Source organism: Erinaceus europaeus, chromosome 21, assembly GCF_950295315.1.
Source record: "Erinaceus europaeus chromosome 21, mEriEur2.1, whole genome shotgun sequence".
NCBI classification, from domain to species: domain Eukaryota; kingdom Metazoa; phylum Chordata; class Mammalia; order Eulipotyphla; family Erinaceidae; genus Erinaceus; species Erinaceus europaeus.
Window position 1 is genome coordinate 10,096,958 of NC_080182.1, and position 17,234 is coordinate 10,114,191.

Sequence of the window (17,234 nt, forward strand, 5' to 3'; positions counted from 1 at the left end):
AGAGAAGAGGCAATATCTGTCCAATAGGGAGAAGAGGAAATATCTATTCACTAAGGAGAAGAGGCAATATCTATCCACTAAGGAGAAGAGGCAATATCTATCCACTAAGGAGAAGAGGCAATATTTATCCACTAGAGAGAAGAGGCAATATCTATCCACTAGAGAGAAGAGGAAATATCTATCCACTAGAGAGAAGAGGCAATATCTATCCACTAGAGAGAAGAGGAAATATCTATCCACTAGAGAGAAGAGGAAATATCTATCCACTAGAGAGAAGAGGAAATATCTATCCACTAGAGAGAAGAGGAAATATCTATCCACTAGAGAGAAGAGGAAATATCTATCCACTAGGGAGAAGAGGAAATATCTATCCACTAGGGAGAAGAGGAAATATCTATCCACTAAGGAGAAGAGGCAATATCTATCCACTAGAGAGAAGAGGAAATATCTATCCAGTAGAGAGAAGAGGAAATATCTATCCACTAGGGAGAAGAGGCAATATCTATCCAATAGGGAGAAGAGGAAATATCTATCCAGTAGAGAGAAGAGGAAATATCTATCCACTAGGGAGAAGAGGCAATATCTATCCACTAGAGAGAAGAGGAAATATCTATCCAGTAGAGAGAATAGGCAATATCTATCCACTAGAGAGAAGAGGAAATATCTATCCACTAGAGAGAAGAGGAAATATCTATCCACTAGAGAGAAGAGGAAATATCTATCCACTAAGGAGAAGAGGAAATGTCTATCCACTAGAGAGAAGAGGCAATATCTGTCCACTAAGGAAAAGAGGAAATATCTATCCACTAGAGAGAAGAGGCAATATCTATCCACTAGAGAGAAGAGGCAATATCTGTCCACTAAGGAGAAGAGGAAATATCTATCCACTAGAGAGAAGAGGAAATATCTATCCACTAAGGAGAAGAGGAAATGTCTATCCACTAGAGAGAAGAGGCAATATCTATCCACTAGGGAGAAGAGGAAATATCTATCCACTAGAGAGAAGAGGCAATATCTATCCTCTAGAGAGAAGAGGAAATATCTATCCAGTAGGGAGAAGAGGAAAAGGGATAGAAGTTGCAACCTACAAGCAAGACATCCTCCACAGAATCCCACCCCACTAGGGAAAGAGAGAGGCAGACTGGGAGTATGGATCAACCTGTCAACACCCATGTTCAGCGGGGAAGCAATTACAGAAGCCAAACCTTCCACCTTCTGCAACCCACAATGACCCTGGGTCCATGCCCCCAGAGGGGTAAATAGGAAAGCTATCAGGGGAGGGGATGGGATACAGAGTTCTGGTGGTGGGAATTGTGTGGAGTTGTACCACTCTTATCCTGTGTTTCTTGTCAGTGTTTCCTTTTTTTTTTTTAAGAGGTTTTTTTTAAATATTTATTTATTTACTTATTCACTTTTGTTGCCCTTGTTGTTTTGTTGTTGTAGTTATTATTGATGTCGTCAGTCGTTGTTGGATAGGACAGAGAGAAATGGGGAGAGCAGGAGAAGACAGAGAGGGAGAGAGAAAGACAGACACCTGCAGACCTGCTTCACCGCCTGTGAAGTGACTTCTCTGCAGGTGGGGAGCCAGGGGGCTCGAACCGGGATCCTTACACCGGTCCTTGTGCTTTGCGCCACCTGCGCTTAACCCACTGCGCTACCGCCTGACTCCCCAGTGTTTCCTTTTTATAAATAAAAACTTTTTAAAGAAAAAGACAAATTGTGGGCGGAGGGTAGATAGCATAATGGTTATGCAGACTCTCATGCCTGAGACTCCAATGTCTCAGGTTCAATCCCCCCACACCACCATAAGCCAGAACTGAACAGTGTTCTGGTAAAAAAAACAAAACAAAACAAGACAAATTGCAAACAGTAAAAAAAAAAAAAAAGAAAAAAGACACCAGGAAGATTAACTGTAGCCATTCTGTGGCTCCATCACAGAAAACACTGCTACACATTTCCATAGTGATGCTTAGTTTATTCCCACGCCTTTTCTTTTTCGTTTTTAAGATAGGCACAGAACCACAAAGGGAAAGGCAGAGAGAGGGAGGGAAAGGGAAGGAGAGAGAGAGAGGAAATGGCAGTAATGAAGCTTCCTTCAATGAGGTGGGTGTCAGCTTTGAGCCTGGGTCATGCATATGACAAAACAGTGCATGTATTCTCCAAGTGAGTGATTTTCCCACTCTCCAATTTCACTTTCCCTTAAAGTCGATTTTTTTCTTAGAAGATGAGCACACTGGGAGTCTGGTGGTAGCGCAGCGGGTTAAGCGCACTTGGCGTAAAGCACAAGGACCAGCTTAAGGATCCAGGTTTGAGCCCCCAGCTCCCTACCTGCAGGGGAGTCGCTTCACAGGAGGTAAAGCAGGTCTGCAGGTGTCTGTCTTTCTCTCCCCCTCTGTCTTCCCCTCCTCTCTCCATTTCTCTCTGTTCTATCTAAAAACAACATCAGCAACAACAACTATAACAATAATGAAAAACAAGGGCAACAAAAAGGGGAAAAAAAGTTAAAAGAAGATGAACACACGTAACTAAGTGGTGAGTCTAAGAGGCAGCTCAGCAGGTCTAAGGAAGGCATGCAGGAAAATCCAGGTTCACTCCCTGCCCCACATATGCCACAGTGATGTTCTCTCTGCCCTGACACCCCCCCCCCAACTCAAACTCATTCTCATAAAATAAAACTCTTAAAAATAGGAAATGACTGGCGTGGCCAGGAAACAGTTCAACCAACAGAGTATTACCGGTTCAGGCCTTGAGGTTCCTGGTTCAATGCCTAGCATTTCATGTATAAGACTGGTGCTCTCATTTCTCTCTCTCCCTATCTATCTATCTATCTATCTATCTATCTCTCTCACTGTCTCTTTGTCTCGTGTGAAATCTTTTCTCATACGTAATAAATAGAAAAATAAAATGGCAACTGTCGTGTTACGTGCATTTTGAGAGAATTACTACTGGCTAAAATGTACTTTCAAGAGTCTTCTCATCACGTTTTAGAAATGAAATGGAACCACGAAGCATATGTAATCTCATGTATCAGAAAAATCTTTCCTGATCGAATTCTCAACAAGTTTTTGCTATATTTAAAGTCAAGAAGGCACAACATTTGAGCAGATGTGTTAAATCAAGCAAGTTCTGGAAAATTAAAAAAAAAAAAAAAAAATATATATATATATATATATATATATATATATATATAGTTTTTGATAAGAGGTGAGTGAAGTGGAATCAAATGCCACGATGATTTGGAAAGTCTCTCTCTCCTTTTAAGTTCCTGGTCCACAGCAAGCACAGAAGCATGTGGGGAGAGTGGCTTAACAAGTTGGGGAGTTAGAATCAAGCCTCTGTGTGTAACTCTTCATTCATGGAAACAGGCTAACGTCCTCAGTCATATCAGGAGTGTACAGCCAAAGACCACTTCACATCAGCAGGAGAGCAATCCCAATGGAGAGACAAAGGGCTGCCCACAAGGCTAGAATATACTTGCCTTTCATACTTCCATCTCAAGCTTCTACGGAGCCTGAGGTTTTGAATGCATTGTCCTGGTCTCTCTTGCAATCCAAGGTGATCTACAGCCCTCTCTAATAATCAGGATGTCACTACTGTTATCAGAGCTAAAGCCACACAAGAAATATGCAGCCAGCTCCTGCCTGATGGAGAGTCACATGAACTGAAAGGTAAACCACCAAACAAGCTGTGGCCTTGTTGCCTTTGCATCCTTGTTTTATTTGAGTTGCCGTTGCCTTATAACTAGACTTGATAATGAGTAAGCCAGTCTGTCACCATGGAAGCTTCTCCCACAGGGTAACACTAATCACCTTTCCCACCCCACAGCCTAGAGACATAAGGGGACATGAGGAACCACAGCAGGCTGATGTGTTCTTCTCTTTGGGTTTCAAGAACTGACGTGAGAAAACCACAACTCACACAGTACTCTGAGCATCTTTACATGCACATACATGTACAGTTGATGTATGCATATAAATAAATAACATTCCACACTTTAGATAGGGTAATTTTTTTTTTAATTTAAAAAAATATTTATTGTCTCTTTTGTTGCCCTTGTAGTTTTATTGTTGTAGTTATTGATGTCATTGTTGTTGGCTAGGACAGAGAGAAATGGAGAGAGGAGGGGAAGACAGAGAGGGGGAGAGAAAGATAGACACCTGCAGACCTGCTTCACCGCCTGTGAAGTGACTCCCCTGCATGTGGGGAGCCAGGGGCTCTAACCAGGATTCTTACACCGGTCCTTGCACTTTGCACCACATGTGCTTAACCCGCTGCGCTACCGCCCGACTCCCTGTTTTTTTTTTTTTATTGATTTGTTTTTATATTACAGAATTACATGTCAACAGGGGTAGAGTTCCACACCATTCCCACCACCAGATTTCTGAATCTTCAGTCTCCCCACTGCAAGCCACCACAGTTCCCCTAAGGCTGTAGATATGGGCCAACCATCTTCTCTACAAATAATATCTGTCTGCATTTATACATAGTTGCCCCTTTTTTTTTCTGATCTAATCCTCTCTTCCCCTCCAAGCCTCTAATGACAACATCACGACCTCCATATGTCCCTCTCCTTTTCCTCCTCTCTCTCTCTCTGGGTTAGGATAATATTAGTTAATGCTCAAATTTGATAAGTTATACATACTGACTCATTTCTGTTATTTTTTCCCAGACTTATTCATTGTTTCATTTATCATGCAGTCATTAGAAAAAGTGAAAACAAATCATGGAGAGAGAAAACCAGTAGTAGTAACCAGAAAAAGGAGTAAGACAATGTAGTGAACATACCTCTAAACCACATGGCTTTTTGGGGACTTTCCAGAAAGTCAGTTTGTGGAAAAGACAATTAAATACTGTCACGCATGTGCTAGCATAATGTCCTTATTGCCTTATATATTAAAAATATGGGGGTCGGGCAGCAGTTTAAGCGCACATGGTGCCAAGCACAAGGACTGTGGTAAGGATCCCGGTTCAAGCCGCTGGCTCCCCACCTGCAGGGGAGTCACTTCACAGGCGGTGAAGCAGGTCTGCAGGTGTCTGTCTTTCTCTCCCCCTCTGTCTTCCCCTCCTCTCTCCATTTCTCTGTCCTATCCAACAATGACGACATCAGTAACAACCACAATACTATCTACAACAATAATAAAACAACAAGGGCAACAAAAGGAAATAATTATTAATAATTTTTAAAAAATATATGATTAGAGGCTAACTATCAAAGACACTGAGCGAGAAAAGCAGATTCAAAACCCGGAAAGTTGGGCGAGTTTTGGCTAGAGGGCAGAGCGTCACAATAATACCAGTGCCAGCCTGAAACCGTCCCCCACTCATAGGGAGGGCGCCCTCTGCAGGTATTACTAATTGACTTCTCTGTAAAACGGAGCATGTTTCTCCAGAGCTCCTAGGAGAACTCCCACAATTACAAGCACAACTCAGCTACCTCCAGAGGAAGCATGATGACTCCATGCCAGCAAATCTGACAAGTTTCACCAGTGCGGGTGGGGGGGGGGTTAGGGGTGGGGATAGGATGGACTTGAACCTGGTCCATTGACATGACAAAGTAGGTACACTATCTAAGTAAGCTTGTTGGCCCCCCAATTTCCTCCTTTCTTTTTTCCTTCCTCTCTTGCTCTCTCTCTCTCTCTTTTAAATGTTTATTTATTCCCTTTTGTTGTACTTGTTTTATTGTTGTAGTTATTGTTGTCGTTGTTGTTGGATAGGACAGAGAGAAATGGAGAGAGGAAGGGAAGACAGAGAGGGAGAGAGAAAGACAGACACCAGCAGACCTGCTTCACCACCTGTGAAGTGACTGCCCTGCAGGTGGGTACCAGGGGCTCGAACCAGGATCCTTAGGCCGGTCCTTGCGCTTTGTGCCACGTGCGCTTAACCCGCTGCACCACTGCCGAACTCCCTGCTCTTTTTTTATTTTTAAGATTTGTTTGTAAGAGAAAGGAGAGAGAACCAGAGCATCACTCTAGCATATGTGATGCCAGGGGCTGAGCTTGGAGCCTCATGCTTGCATGGCTCTGGTCACTGCATCAACTACCAGACAGTGTTCCTTATTTCCCTTTGCATAACCCTCAGCTCACTCTGGATGAAGCCTGACATTTAATATTTAAATTTCCCTTGTCTCAGAAGTCCTTGACATCTCCTTGGGACATCTGTCTCCCACAGATGTAATACTTCCTTCCCATTGGACAGCACCGATCTTTTCATTGCTGGCATCGTGAAATTTTTGGTTCTCCTTCTTGGCAGAAAGTAAGTTTGGCAAACACCTGCTCAGTGCTGCTCCCAGGACTAAGAATGGGCCTGAAAGGGGAGTGCCAGGTAGATGAGGAAAAAGGGGGGAGAAGAGAGGCTGGAAGAGGCATGAGGTGGTATCTTGCCATTTAATTTTTTTAAAGTTTTAGTTTACTATTTTCCTTCTTTTAAGAGTTAATTAACTAATTAGTTAGTTAATTAATTTTGGCTTCCAGGGTTATCACCGGGGATCAGTGCCTACACTACAAATCCACTGCTCCTGAAGGTTATTTTTTCCCCTTTTATTGCCCTTGTTGTTTATTGTTGTTGTTGTTATTGTTGTCATTGGTGTTGGGTACGACAGAGAGAGATCAAGAGAGGAGGGGAAGACAGAAAAGGGGAGAGAAAGACAGACACCTGCAGACCTGCTTCACCGCTTGTGAAGCGACTCCCCTGCAGGTGGGGAGCCAGGGGCTCAAACTGGAATCCTTATGCTGGTCCTTACACTTTGCACTGTGTGCACTTAACCCACGGCACTACCACCTGGCCCCTTAGCTTACTATTTTTAAGCCTTCAAATTATCCATTTCCCTTCTGAGTGCCTTTTCAAAATAGCTGCAACATGAATAAAGAAGAAGCACATTATTTTTCTGCTGTGGGGAGTAAACCCAAACTTACATAACTGGAAAAGATTGACAGAGCAGAGATACTACGTTTTCTTTTTATTTTCTACAAGGACTCACTTAGAAATCACGTCCAATTATTTTTAATTGAACACCATTGACTATGACAAAAGGGTGGGAGTCCATCACTTGGACTTGAGGGCTCTGTCACATATAAACTTACTGCCTTTTCTGAACAGCTTCCAACTCCTCTAATGGCTTAAAAATAACCTATAATATGTGAGTCATTACTCAGGGTTTATCTTCAAAGAACTCCAATTACAGAATTTAGTCACTGGAATCCCCCCCACCCCCCGCTTTTAGGCTAGGAACAAGTATTTAGAAGAAAAAAATCATAGGACCCACAAGTGGAGATTTACCCTGTATTCTGAACAGAACAGCACTAAATAAAAAGCTCCCGTCCCTGAGGCTCCAGTGGAATTCAAAGGCAGCACGGTGCATCAGCTTTCAAGTTGATCCCACCGGGAAACTCAGTCCAAGGCTAACTAGACTGGTCACGTGCATATTGCTTTCACGCCTAGAGCATCAACATGTCTCTGTATTTTTTGACAGATAAGAAAACAAATAATTCCTGCCTTGAATGCTTAAGCATTGAGCCTGTAGTCAAAAAGAAAAGAACTGACACCTGACACCGTTGCGCCACCCAGAATGTGGGAGCCCTCTCTTCCAGCTGGGCTTTTTCCAGAAGGTGGCAGCTACTCTTTGCTATCCGCGCCAGGCTCCCGGAGGACAAGATTGCCCCTAGGATACTGCTTGGTTCACAGAAGGCCTCAATACCCTGTACTACTTGAGCAGTAGACACTGGGGCAAGACAGAAAGAGGTAACTTTACTGATTCAATCAGTCTGAAAAGTAAATGGAGGGAGCCGGGCGGTAGGCGCAGCAAGTTCAGTTCGAGCCACCAGCTCCCCACCTGCAGGGGAGTTGCTTCACAGGCGGTGAAGTGGTGAAGCTGGTCTGCAGGTGTCTACCTTTCTCTCCCCCTCTCTGTCTTCCCCTCCTCTTTCCATTTCTCTCCATCCTATCCAACAATGACAACATCAATAACAACAATAATAATAACTACAACAACAATAAAAACAACAAGGGCAGCAAAAAAGAAATAAATATTAAAGAATCTTTAAAAAAAGAAAAGAAAAGAAAATGAATCAGGGGCAGTAAAACAATAACATAAGTAAGAATCAGGCCTTAAGGGAGGCAGGGTGAGGTGTAGCCCTGAGAGCAGCAAACACTGCTCAGCCCCAGATCCCGTACACAAGGAGTCCCACTGAACGAGGCCTAAACTACCAGTTCACATGTCGGAAACACAAGCTCGCGCATGTGCTTTGATTTGCTCTGTACGCGGCTTCCTTTACTTCTCCAGAAAAAATCTAGAATGGGTTCATCATTATCTCTGCTTTGCAGGGGAGAAATGGAGTCCTTCAGAGAAGCCAAACCAGCCTGGAAAAGCCTCAACAGCTGAAGACATTTGTCGTCAAAGTCTATGACCTACTCTGTATGCTGTCCTAAGTCATTGTCTCTCTCTCTTTCTGTGTGTGTCTCACTTGCAGAGGCTTCACTGCCCCACCTTCAGATAGTGTGAAACAGAGAGGTGGCATGGGAGAGCTAGTACACCGCCAAAGCTTCCCCACAGTGCATTCCAGATAAGCTATCCCACCAACAGCACAGTCTTACTTTCTAAGTAAGAGAAATACCGGCCAAGCATACACACCAAACTCAGGAAACTAAGGGTAATTGTACACAGGTGTCTCTTTTGAGCCCCAAAGTCACCTAGAGCCAAGTCTCCAAGCAACCTGAGGCTCCAAAGAGCGAGGACCTCTTCTGTCTGAGTGTGTCTGGGAGACCTGAGCATCTCCTGGGGTGAGGCCACATAAGATGAAAAGGCGGGACTCCTGCCAAGTTCATCACATACTCCTGCTCCTGATCTATCATTTATAGAGTTTACTTTGCTCACAATAAAAAATAATGCATGCATCCTTCCATCCATACCTAATACCACTCCTGGAAGGCATACACAGACTGCCTTGTGTCCTGACCAGGGGCAGCGGAAGCACCTGCTGAGTAACATATTTACAGAAACAGGGATTGGTTGAGCACACATGTTACAGTGCACAAGGACTGGGGTTCAAACCCCTGGTCCCTACCTGCAGGGGCAAAGTTGCACAAGTGGTGAAGCAAGGATGCAGGTGCCTCTCTATTTATCTCTCCCCCTCTCTCTTTAAAATATTTTATTTTAGGGAGTCGGGCGGTAGCACAGCCGGTGAAGCACACGTGGCACCAAGCGTAGGGACCGGAATAAGGATCCCGGGTTCGAGCCCCTGGCTCCCCACCTGCAGGGGAGTCGCTTCACAGGTGGTGAGGCAGGTCTGCAAGTGTCTCTCTTTCTCTCCCCTTCTCTGTCTTCCCCTCCTCTCTCCATTTCTCTCTGTCCTATCCAACAACAATAATAACCACAACAAGGGTTAGTACAACAACAAGGGCAACAAAAGGGGATAAAATGGCCTCCAGGAGCAGTGGATTCATGGTGCAGGCACTGGGCCCCAGAAATAATCCTGGAGGCAAAATAAAAAAAAAATAAAATAAAGAAAAAATATTGTATTTTACACTTCCTAACCAAGTCCCAAAACCTAGATATAGACCAGGTTCCATGAGATAGAGCATACGTTCACACGTATCCATAAACTAGGGCAAAATATATACCTGAAAGCAGAAGTACACTAGAGTTTGCAGTGAGTACCCCCCAAAACTTCCTCTTTACTATTCCAGCCTTTGGGTCCATGACTGTTCAACAATTTGTTTGGCTTTGTATGTTAACTCTCTTTTCAGCCACCAGGTTCCAGATGCTAGCATGATGCCAACCAGACTTCCCTGGACAGATGACCCCACCAAAGTGTCCTGGAGCTCAGCTTCTCCAGAGGCCCACCCTACTAGGGAAAGAGATAGACAGGCTGGGAGTATGAATCGACCAGTCAACGCCCATGTTCAGCGGGGAAGCAATTACAGAAGCAATTACCTCCCACCTTCTGCAACCTACAACGACCCTGGGTCCATACTCCCAGAGGGATAGAGAATGGGAAAGCTATTGGGGAGGGGATGGGATATGGAGATTGGGTGGTGGGAATTGTACCCCTCCTATCCTACAGTTTTGTTAATGTCTCCTTTCTTAAATAAATTTAAGTAAATAAATAAATAAAATACAAAAAAAATTATTTTCTTTATTTTGCCTTTGGGGCTATCGCTGGGGCTCAGTACCGGCACTACGAATGCACTGCTCCTGGTGGCCATTTTCCCCATCTTTGTATTGGATAGGACAGAGAGAAATGGAGACGGGGGAGGGAGATAAAGCAGGAGAGACAGAGAGACAGCTGGGGACCTGCTGCACAGCCTGTGAATCAACACCCCCATAGGTGGAGAGCTGGGGGATCTTGTGTGGGTCCTTGTGATTTGTACTATGTGTGCTTAACCCAGTGCTCCCCCCTGCCTGTGCCCCCCCATCTCTCTCTCTCCGTTTATCTCAATTTCTGGCTCTCTCTATCCAATAAATAAATAAAGATGATGATTATTTTTAAAAAAATGTTACAGAAACAGCAGACCTCAGGGATCATCTTTAAGGAACCCTGATGATGTAGGTTTGGCTGCTGAGAACTAACTTACAAGTTCACCCAACTCAGGATGACTTTAGCCAGATCTCTGCCCCTAGTCCCCATACCTGCGTCTAATCCAGGGCCAGCAAAAAGCCGCCCTACTCGCCAACACCCGCTATTTCAGACGAGAGGTGTCTTTGCGATAGCAGTGCCATGTCGGGCTGCTACTCACAGCGACGAGAAGCAGCTATGGTTCCTACACTCCTACCCTTGAGGTGGAAAAGGGCAGAACGGGATAAGCGTTTTCTACCCCTGGCCCACTCGTTAGCTATACACATAAGCTGACCTCCCTTCAGAGCGCTAAGCAGACTTGCAGGATCCAAGTTTCTCCTTGGAGGGGCGTTGTTCTGGAATGTAGAGCTCAAGGTAGGTACTTTATTCCTACTTTCAATGGAATGGTAATAACTTTTCTTTATGTCCTTTTGTCCCCCTCTCTGTAAAGTGAAAGAAATATCACCGTGGCCCCACTGTCAAGGCCACACAGATCTCTCTGGAAAATGAACTGTAGGTTATTTTGTCCGTCCTGCCATTATGAAGGCAGACATGAATCTCCTCTGCTATTTCACGGTGTGGCTCCGAGCACACGGTGAACATTTTATGATTTAATACAACATTACGATAAATGTGATTTGTGAAAGTCATGCCTTCACACAGATCTTTCCCATTTTTACGTAAACCATCACACTTAGCATGCTCACATTTAACCTAAAACGATATAAAAGTGAAAAGTGAAGTTTTATAAAGTTTGAACTTGCTTGGCTGTCTTCTCTGTAGAGGGGCTGCATACTTTTGGATCTTTGTTTTTCCTTTTTTTTTTTTTTTTATAGTTGTAATTCCCTTTAGGAAGAAAATACAGGTGTATTGCACCAAAGTAAAGGACTCTGGGGTGGGGAAGAGTGTTCAGGCCCTGGAACATGATGGCAGAGAAGGACCCAGGCTGGGGGTTACAGTGTTATGTGGAAAACAGAGTAATGTTACACATGTACAAATTGCTATATTTTTACTGTAGACTATAAACCATTAATTCCCCCCAATAAACTTTTTTTAAAAGGACAGAGAGACATCTGAGAAGAATGCAATAAAGATCATTTTTCACTGAAAAATAAGAATAAAATACAAATGATAGATCCCTGTTGCAGAAAGATGTGCGTGAAAAGAAACGTGAAAGTATGTTTTTTTTTTATAACTACATTTATTTCATTGGAAGTTCATTTTCTTACATAAACATGATGTAAAAGTAATCTGTGTAGAGAATTACACGTATTTCACTATTTTTTCAGGTGTTAATTATTGCACATTGATCTAAAATAAAATCCCACTTCAGAACAAACACATTGGCGACTGGAAGACAGCTCGCCGGGTGGGCAGTGAGTGTGGCCTTGTGCACTGCCCAGGTCTACGCCCCCAAAGCACACCAAAGTGTGGCCTGTCTCTTATACTCTTATCTCCCCCACCCTCCAACAGAGAATGAAAAAGAAAACACTGGCCTGGGAGCAGTGAAACTGCATGTTTGAGAACCCAGTGACTGACCTTTCCCTCCGAAGAATACATCTCAGTGTGAAGACATACTATTATTTAGCTTAAACAGGCAACTGAAATCATGGTATAGATATCTGATACCCAGGGGTGTGTGTGTGTGTGTGGGGGGTATGTTTTAACAGTAGCTAGAGACAGGCTTACCCCTGCATCAACTGATCAGTTGACAAAAAAAAAAAAAAAGAAAAAAAGAAAAGAAAGGTATCTCTGTCCACTCACGAACCTCGGCCCTGAAGTCCTTCAGTCATGTGCTCACACCATCACTGTCTAGAACCTTCTGCAAACAAGGCTGGGAACGCAATCTAGCTGTGAGTCACACCAGAGGGTATCTGTCTGGTGCCGTCTTCTGCTGTGCCTTTTGTCACTGTCCCTTTCCCCATCGGTTCATGTGGTCTGAGCAGAGGCTAGATGAGCTAAAGATGGGCCTTAAGACGCCACAGAGGTCCATCTCCTTTCATCTTGTGTCTCAGCTGTCAGCTTTCTCCTTTCCAAGCGGTACTGCCCTCTGTTTTCAGAGACTGCTTCCATTTCAACCCAAGCCTCTCTGCTGGTTTCAGTGATCCCAATGGAGACTGGTTATCAACCAGTTATCTGATTTATACGCCACGTGGCAGATACTCTTATTTTTATTGAAGTCTTTCTTGTTTTTACGTAAATACACGGTTGTCACGCCTCTTACTCATTAACTGGGAGCTCCCTGTTGTACTTTTCTGCTTTTGAATTAGGAACTCAGTGTGCCGAGGGTAAACGCAGCACCTCTTACAAACTGCTTAGTAACGAGGGCAGGTCTGTCCATCTGTCCATTAATATGGGAGATCTTCATTTGGTGAATGTTTCAGGACTGAGGGTGGCTTTCAGGGGAGATCCCCAAAGGAGATACTTTGAGGTTCTAGCACCAGCCAATATCCTACCCAAAAGGTAGCTTCGGATCCATAGACATCCAACCTGGGGAAGGTGATCCCACCTTGGACTGAATCTAACCCTCCAAAGTCAAGCACACCCTTGCATTTGGAGTACACTTTTTTTTTTTTTTTTTTTTTTGCCTCCAGTGTTATTGCTGGGCTTGGTGCCTGCACTACAAATCCACTGATCCTGGAGGCCATTTTCCCCCTTTTGTTGCCCTTGTCATAGTTATTATCGTTGTTATTGATGTCGTTGTTGGATAGGGCAGAGAGAAATCAAGAAAGGAGGGGAAGACAGAGAGGGGGAGAGAAAGACAGACACCTGCAGACCTGCTTCACTGCTTGTGAAGTGACTCCCCTGCAGGTGGGGAGCCAGGGGCTCAAACTAGGATCCTTAATGCTGGTTCTTGTGCTTTGTGCCATGTGTGCTTAACCCGTTGCGCTACCGCCCAACCCTCTTGGAGTACACTTTTTCTAAAAAAATTTATTTATTTATTTTATTTTTGAGAGAAATGCAGAGAGAGAGGGAGAGAGACACAGAAACACCAGAGCACTGCTCAGCTCTGGCTTCTGGTGGTGCGGGGGATTGAACCTGGGATTTAGGAGCCTCAGGCATGAGAGTCTGTTTGCATAACCATCATGCTGTCTCCCCCGTCCCGGAGTACACTTTTTAAAACCTTTATTTAGGAGAATTGAGAACATCCACATGTTGGTGAGAGGGGGGCGAGCAGGAGAGAATGAACTCACATGTTGGCAGGCCCACCTTGTCAAAGAGATAAAGAGAGAGATGGGGATATAGAGAGAGGGAGAGAGAGAGAGAGAGAGATACTACCCTCACACTGGTAAAAGTCCTGCAGGTCCAGGTCAATTAGCACCCACTTTGAAGACTTAGTGATGAGAAGGAGGGGAGGAGGCAGAGAGAGGGGGAGGGGGGGAGAAAAGGGGGATTCTAAATAGAGACTTCTCAGGGAAAGTCTTGAGGGCAGTATTTATAATCAAACATATACTTCTTTCTAGTACGAGAGCTGATTTTCAAGATTGTTGCTTGGGAAAAATATTTTAGAAGGCCTCAGACTGTATAACCAGCCCTCATGTTTTAGTAAATTGGGAGGAATACTCTCACACCGCATCATCGGAACTAATCATCCCAGCCCCGTCGCTCTGAGCAAGCATCTGCCACCCGAAGTTTAGAACAATAATTCACACTCTGTGGAACCGTGCATCACCGCAGAGTAGATTCGTTATCAGTTTATAATGGTTTCATATAAAAACATTACATTTCAAAAGTTTCAAGAAATGACAGGGCTGGGCTGGTGTAAATGTTTAACTAGCACTTTCTCATATTTCGCGCTTTGTTTATTTCATTACTGGGTATGCTAAAATAAAACAGTGAGCTTACAAATGCCATCAAATTCAAAAGAGAAATCTCATGAGCAAATATTTGATGCAAACCAGACTTCTAGCCCCAAGGATATCCTGCAGCCTCTCTTAGATAACCCCCCGGGCATGTCATTTGAACTATCGGCTTATTTTTCCTTAATGACAACCCGAATTGCTCATCATCCTTATCTTGGTGAGATTAAAAATAGGTCACGGTCCTCATAATTAACTGTGTGTCCACACTTGAAAGGTACTGTGGAGAGGCCCTAGCCCCTGTCTTCTCCAGGTCAAACTGCTTCCTGGCTTGACTGTGATTTTTACAAGTTTTTCTATCAATGGGAGAGGACCACTCAAAAAAAAAAAAATCTAGTCCTATTAATACGAGATTGAGCTGTGAGTATCCTTGGGATGTGAAAGACACACAGAGAGACCTGAAGCTGCCTGCCAGGGACACGTCTGATCTGTTATTACTGGGAACTTATAGTCCAGCATCATCTACCTCTTTGCTCTAAATTCTCAGGGCTTCTGATCACCCTCTTCTGATACAGTTAACTCACAGAGGCCTCAGGATATAGGAGCTTTCTAAATCATGCCATGGAATGCATGTCTTTTAGACTTTCACTGGTAAACTGATGTAGTAAATACAGGTGTTTCTTTACAATGGTGCATACCTGGAACTTACATAGTGCTGAAATACACAGATGAAATACATAGAACTTACACAGATGCTTCAATTAGATACTGTTTTAAAGCTATTGTTATATATTACCGGATAGAGACAGAGAGAGTAACTGAGACGGGAAGGGAAAGTGGAGGGGGAGAGAGACAGAGGGACACCTGCAGCCCTACTTTACCACTCATGAAGCTTTCTCCCTGTGGGAGGGGAGGGGCTTGAACCTGGGTCCTTGCACACTGTCGTGTGAGTGCTTAACCAGGTACGTCACCGCCTGGCTCCAAAAAACAATTTTAGAGGAGTCACAACCTTACAACTGACTAGTTGTAGACTTGCCGTATTTACAACTCCACATCCTATAAGCTAGTGTAAAAATGCAGCCAAGGGGCAGTGTGGCCATACGGTATAATTCCTTTTTCTGGGGATTTTCAAGGTATCCATATCTGTAGTACTCGAATAGCCAGAATCAGAAGCCATATGTTACCTGTGTAATCATAAACTAAAAATAAAGATTTAATTTTTGCTACCTAAGAAAAGAGTTCCTGTGGTCTGGGTCTTTGACAAGGAAGAAAGGTTGGCGGGGGCTGGGGGGGGGGGAGACGGTGACAAAGGCAAAGCTCAAGAGAGCCAACAGCCAGGGACCAGGTCCACACAGGAACCACAGGGCTCAGGGCTGGAAGAGAATTAGAAACTCTCTGTATGTGTCAAAGGCCAAGGGAAGGACCAGAAAGACACCTACCTGGCTGAGCAGCGTATGTGCCTTGCCATGTGCACAACTCAGACTGGGACCCCAGCACCTCGTCTTCCCCTCACCCTCTCAATTACAAAGAGGCTCAGGGGTAGGGCGGTAGCGCAGTGGGTTAGGCGTACATGGTGTGAAGCACAAAGACCGGCATAAGAATCCTGGTTCAAGCCCCCGGCTCCCCACCTGTGGGGGGGAGTTGCTTCACAGGCGGTGAAGCAGGTCTGCAGGTGTCTGTCTTTCTCTCCTCTCCTCTCTCTGTCTTCCCCTCCTCTCTTGATTTCTCTCTGTTCTATCCAATAACAACAAGGGCAACAACAACAACAAAAAAAAAAATGGGAGAAATGGCCTCCAGGAGCAGTGGGTTCATAGGGTGGGCACTGAGACCCAGCGATAACCCTGGAGGCAAAAAAAAAAAGATACCTATATCCTTATGTTTATTGCAACAGTATTTATGATAGTCAAGCTATGAGAACAACTTAAGAGCCCAGAGACAGATGGATACAGAGGAGGCACACATGCACAGTGAACTACTGCTTAGCTATGAAAACAAAGAAAAAAAAGAGAAACATCTTGCAATCTGAAACAACATGGAGAACCTGGAAGGGGTAATTACGCTAAGTGAAATAAGTCAACGAATGACAAATACCAAAAAAAAAAAGAATGACAAATGCAGTATGATTTTGACTATAAGTGAAATACAGAGAGAAAAAAAAAAAGGAACAAAAACAAGGCCTTAGATTTTGATGAAAGAATAGTGGCTACCAGAGGCAGGTGAGGTGAGGGGGCCTGACAAGGAGTGGTAACTGGGCCTCTGCTGGAGGCTTGTAATGCCATGCATACATTTTTCCACAGCTGGAGCTGTACTCTGGAGACTCACACAGGGTAGTAAGATAATCCATTTGGCACAGTGGAAGAAGATATAGGTTTCTGACATAAAATATTTATGATATAGTCTACTAATGTTTTCACATTATTTCTAATGAAGGAGGCCCTTTTTAAAAAAAAATCTGTATGATTAAAAAGACATTCAGCATGCCTGTAAAATAATACAAAAACCATTAAATAAGCCTACAACTGATGCTGTGCTATTCATAATAGCAGGTGGAGATATTCGCTCAAAGGCGTGGAGAGTTTTGCTGATATACATGTCTCACTCTAGGGCAGTTTCTTGAGACATCACTAGTAGGATGACTAAATTAACCAGAAGGGCCGACTTCTCACTGAATCAGCAAAGGAGTGACTGGAATTAAGATGACTGAGACCAACAACTTCCATTTCACATCTGAAAGTTTACCACCATGAACTTAGGGCTTAAAAAGCATGGAAAAGGGAGTCGGGTGGTAGCGCAGTGGGTTAAGCGCATGTGACGCAAAGCGCGAGGGCCGGCGTAAGGATCCCAGTTCGAGCCCCCGGCTCCCCACCTGCAGGGGAGTTGCTTC

At 44.1% G+C, this 17,234-nt stretch overlaps 1 protein-coding gene across 3 annotated transcripts in view; it reads right to left on the reverse strand.

The window, feature by feature from the left end:
- The window catches only part of ULK4 (unc-51 like kinase 4), a 511,677-nt gene that overhangs the window by 94,247 nt on the left and 400,196 nt on the right, over positions 1-17,234 (reverse strand). The window lies entirely within an intron of this gene.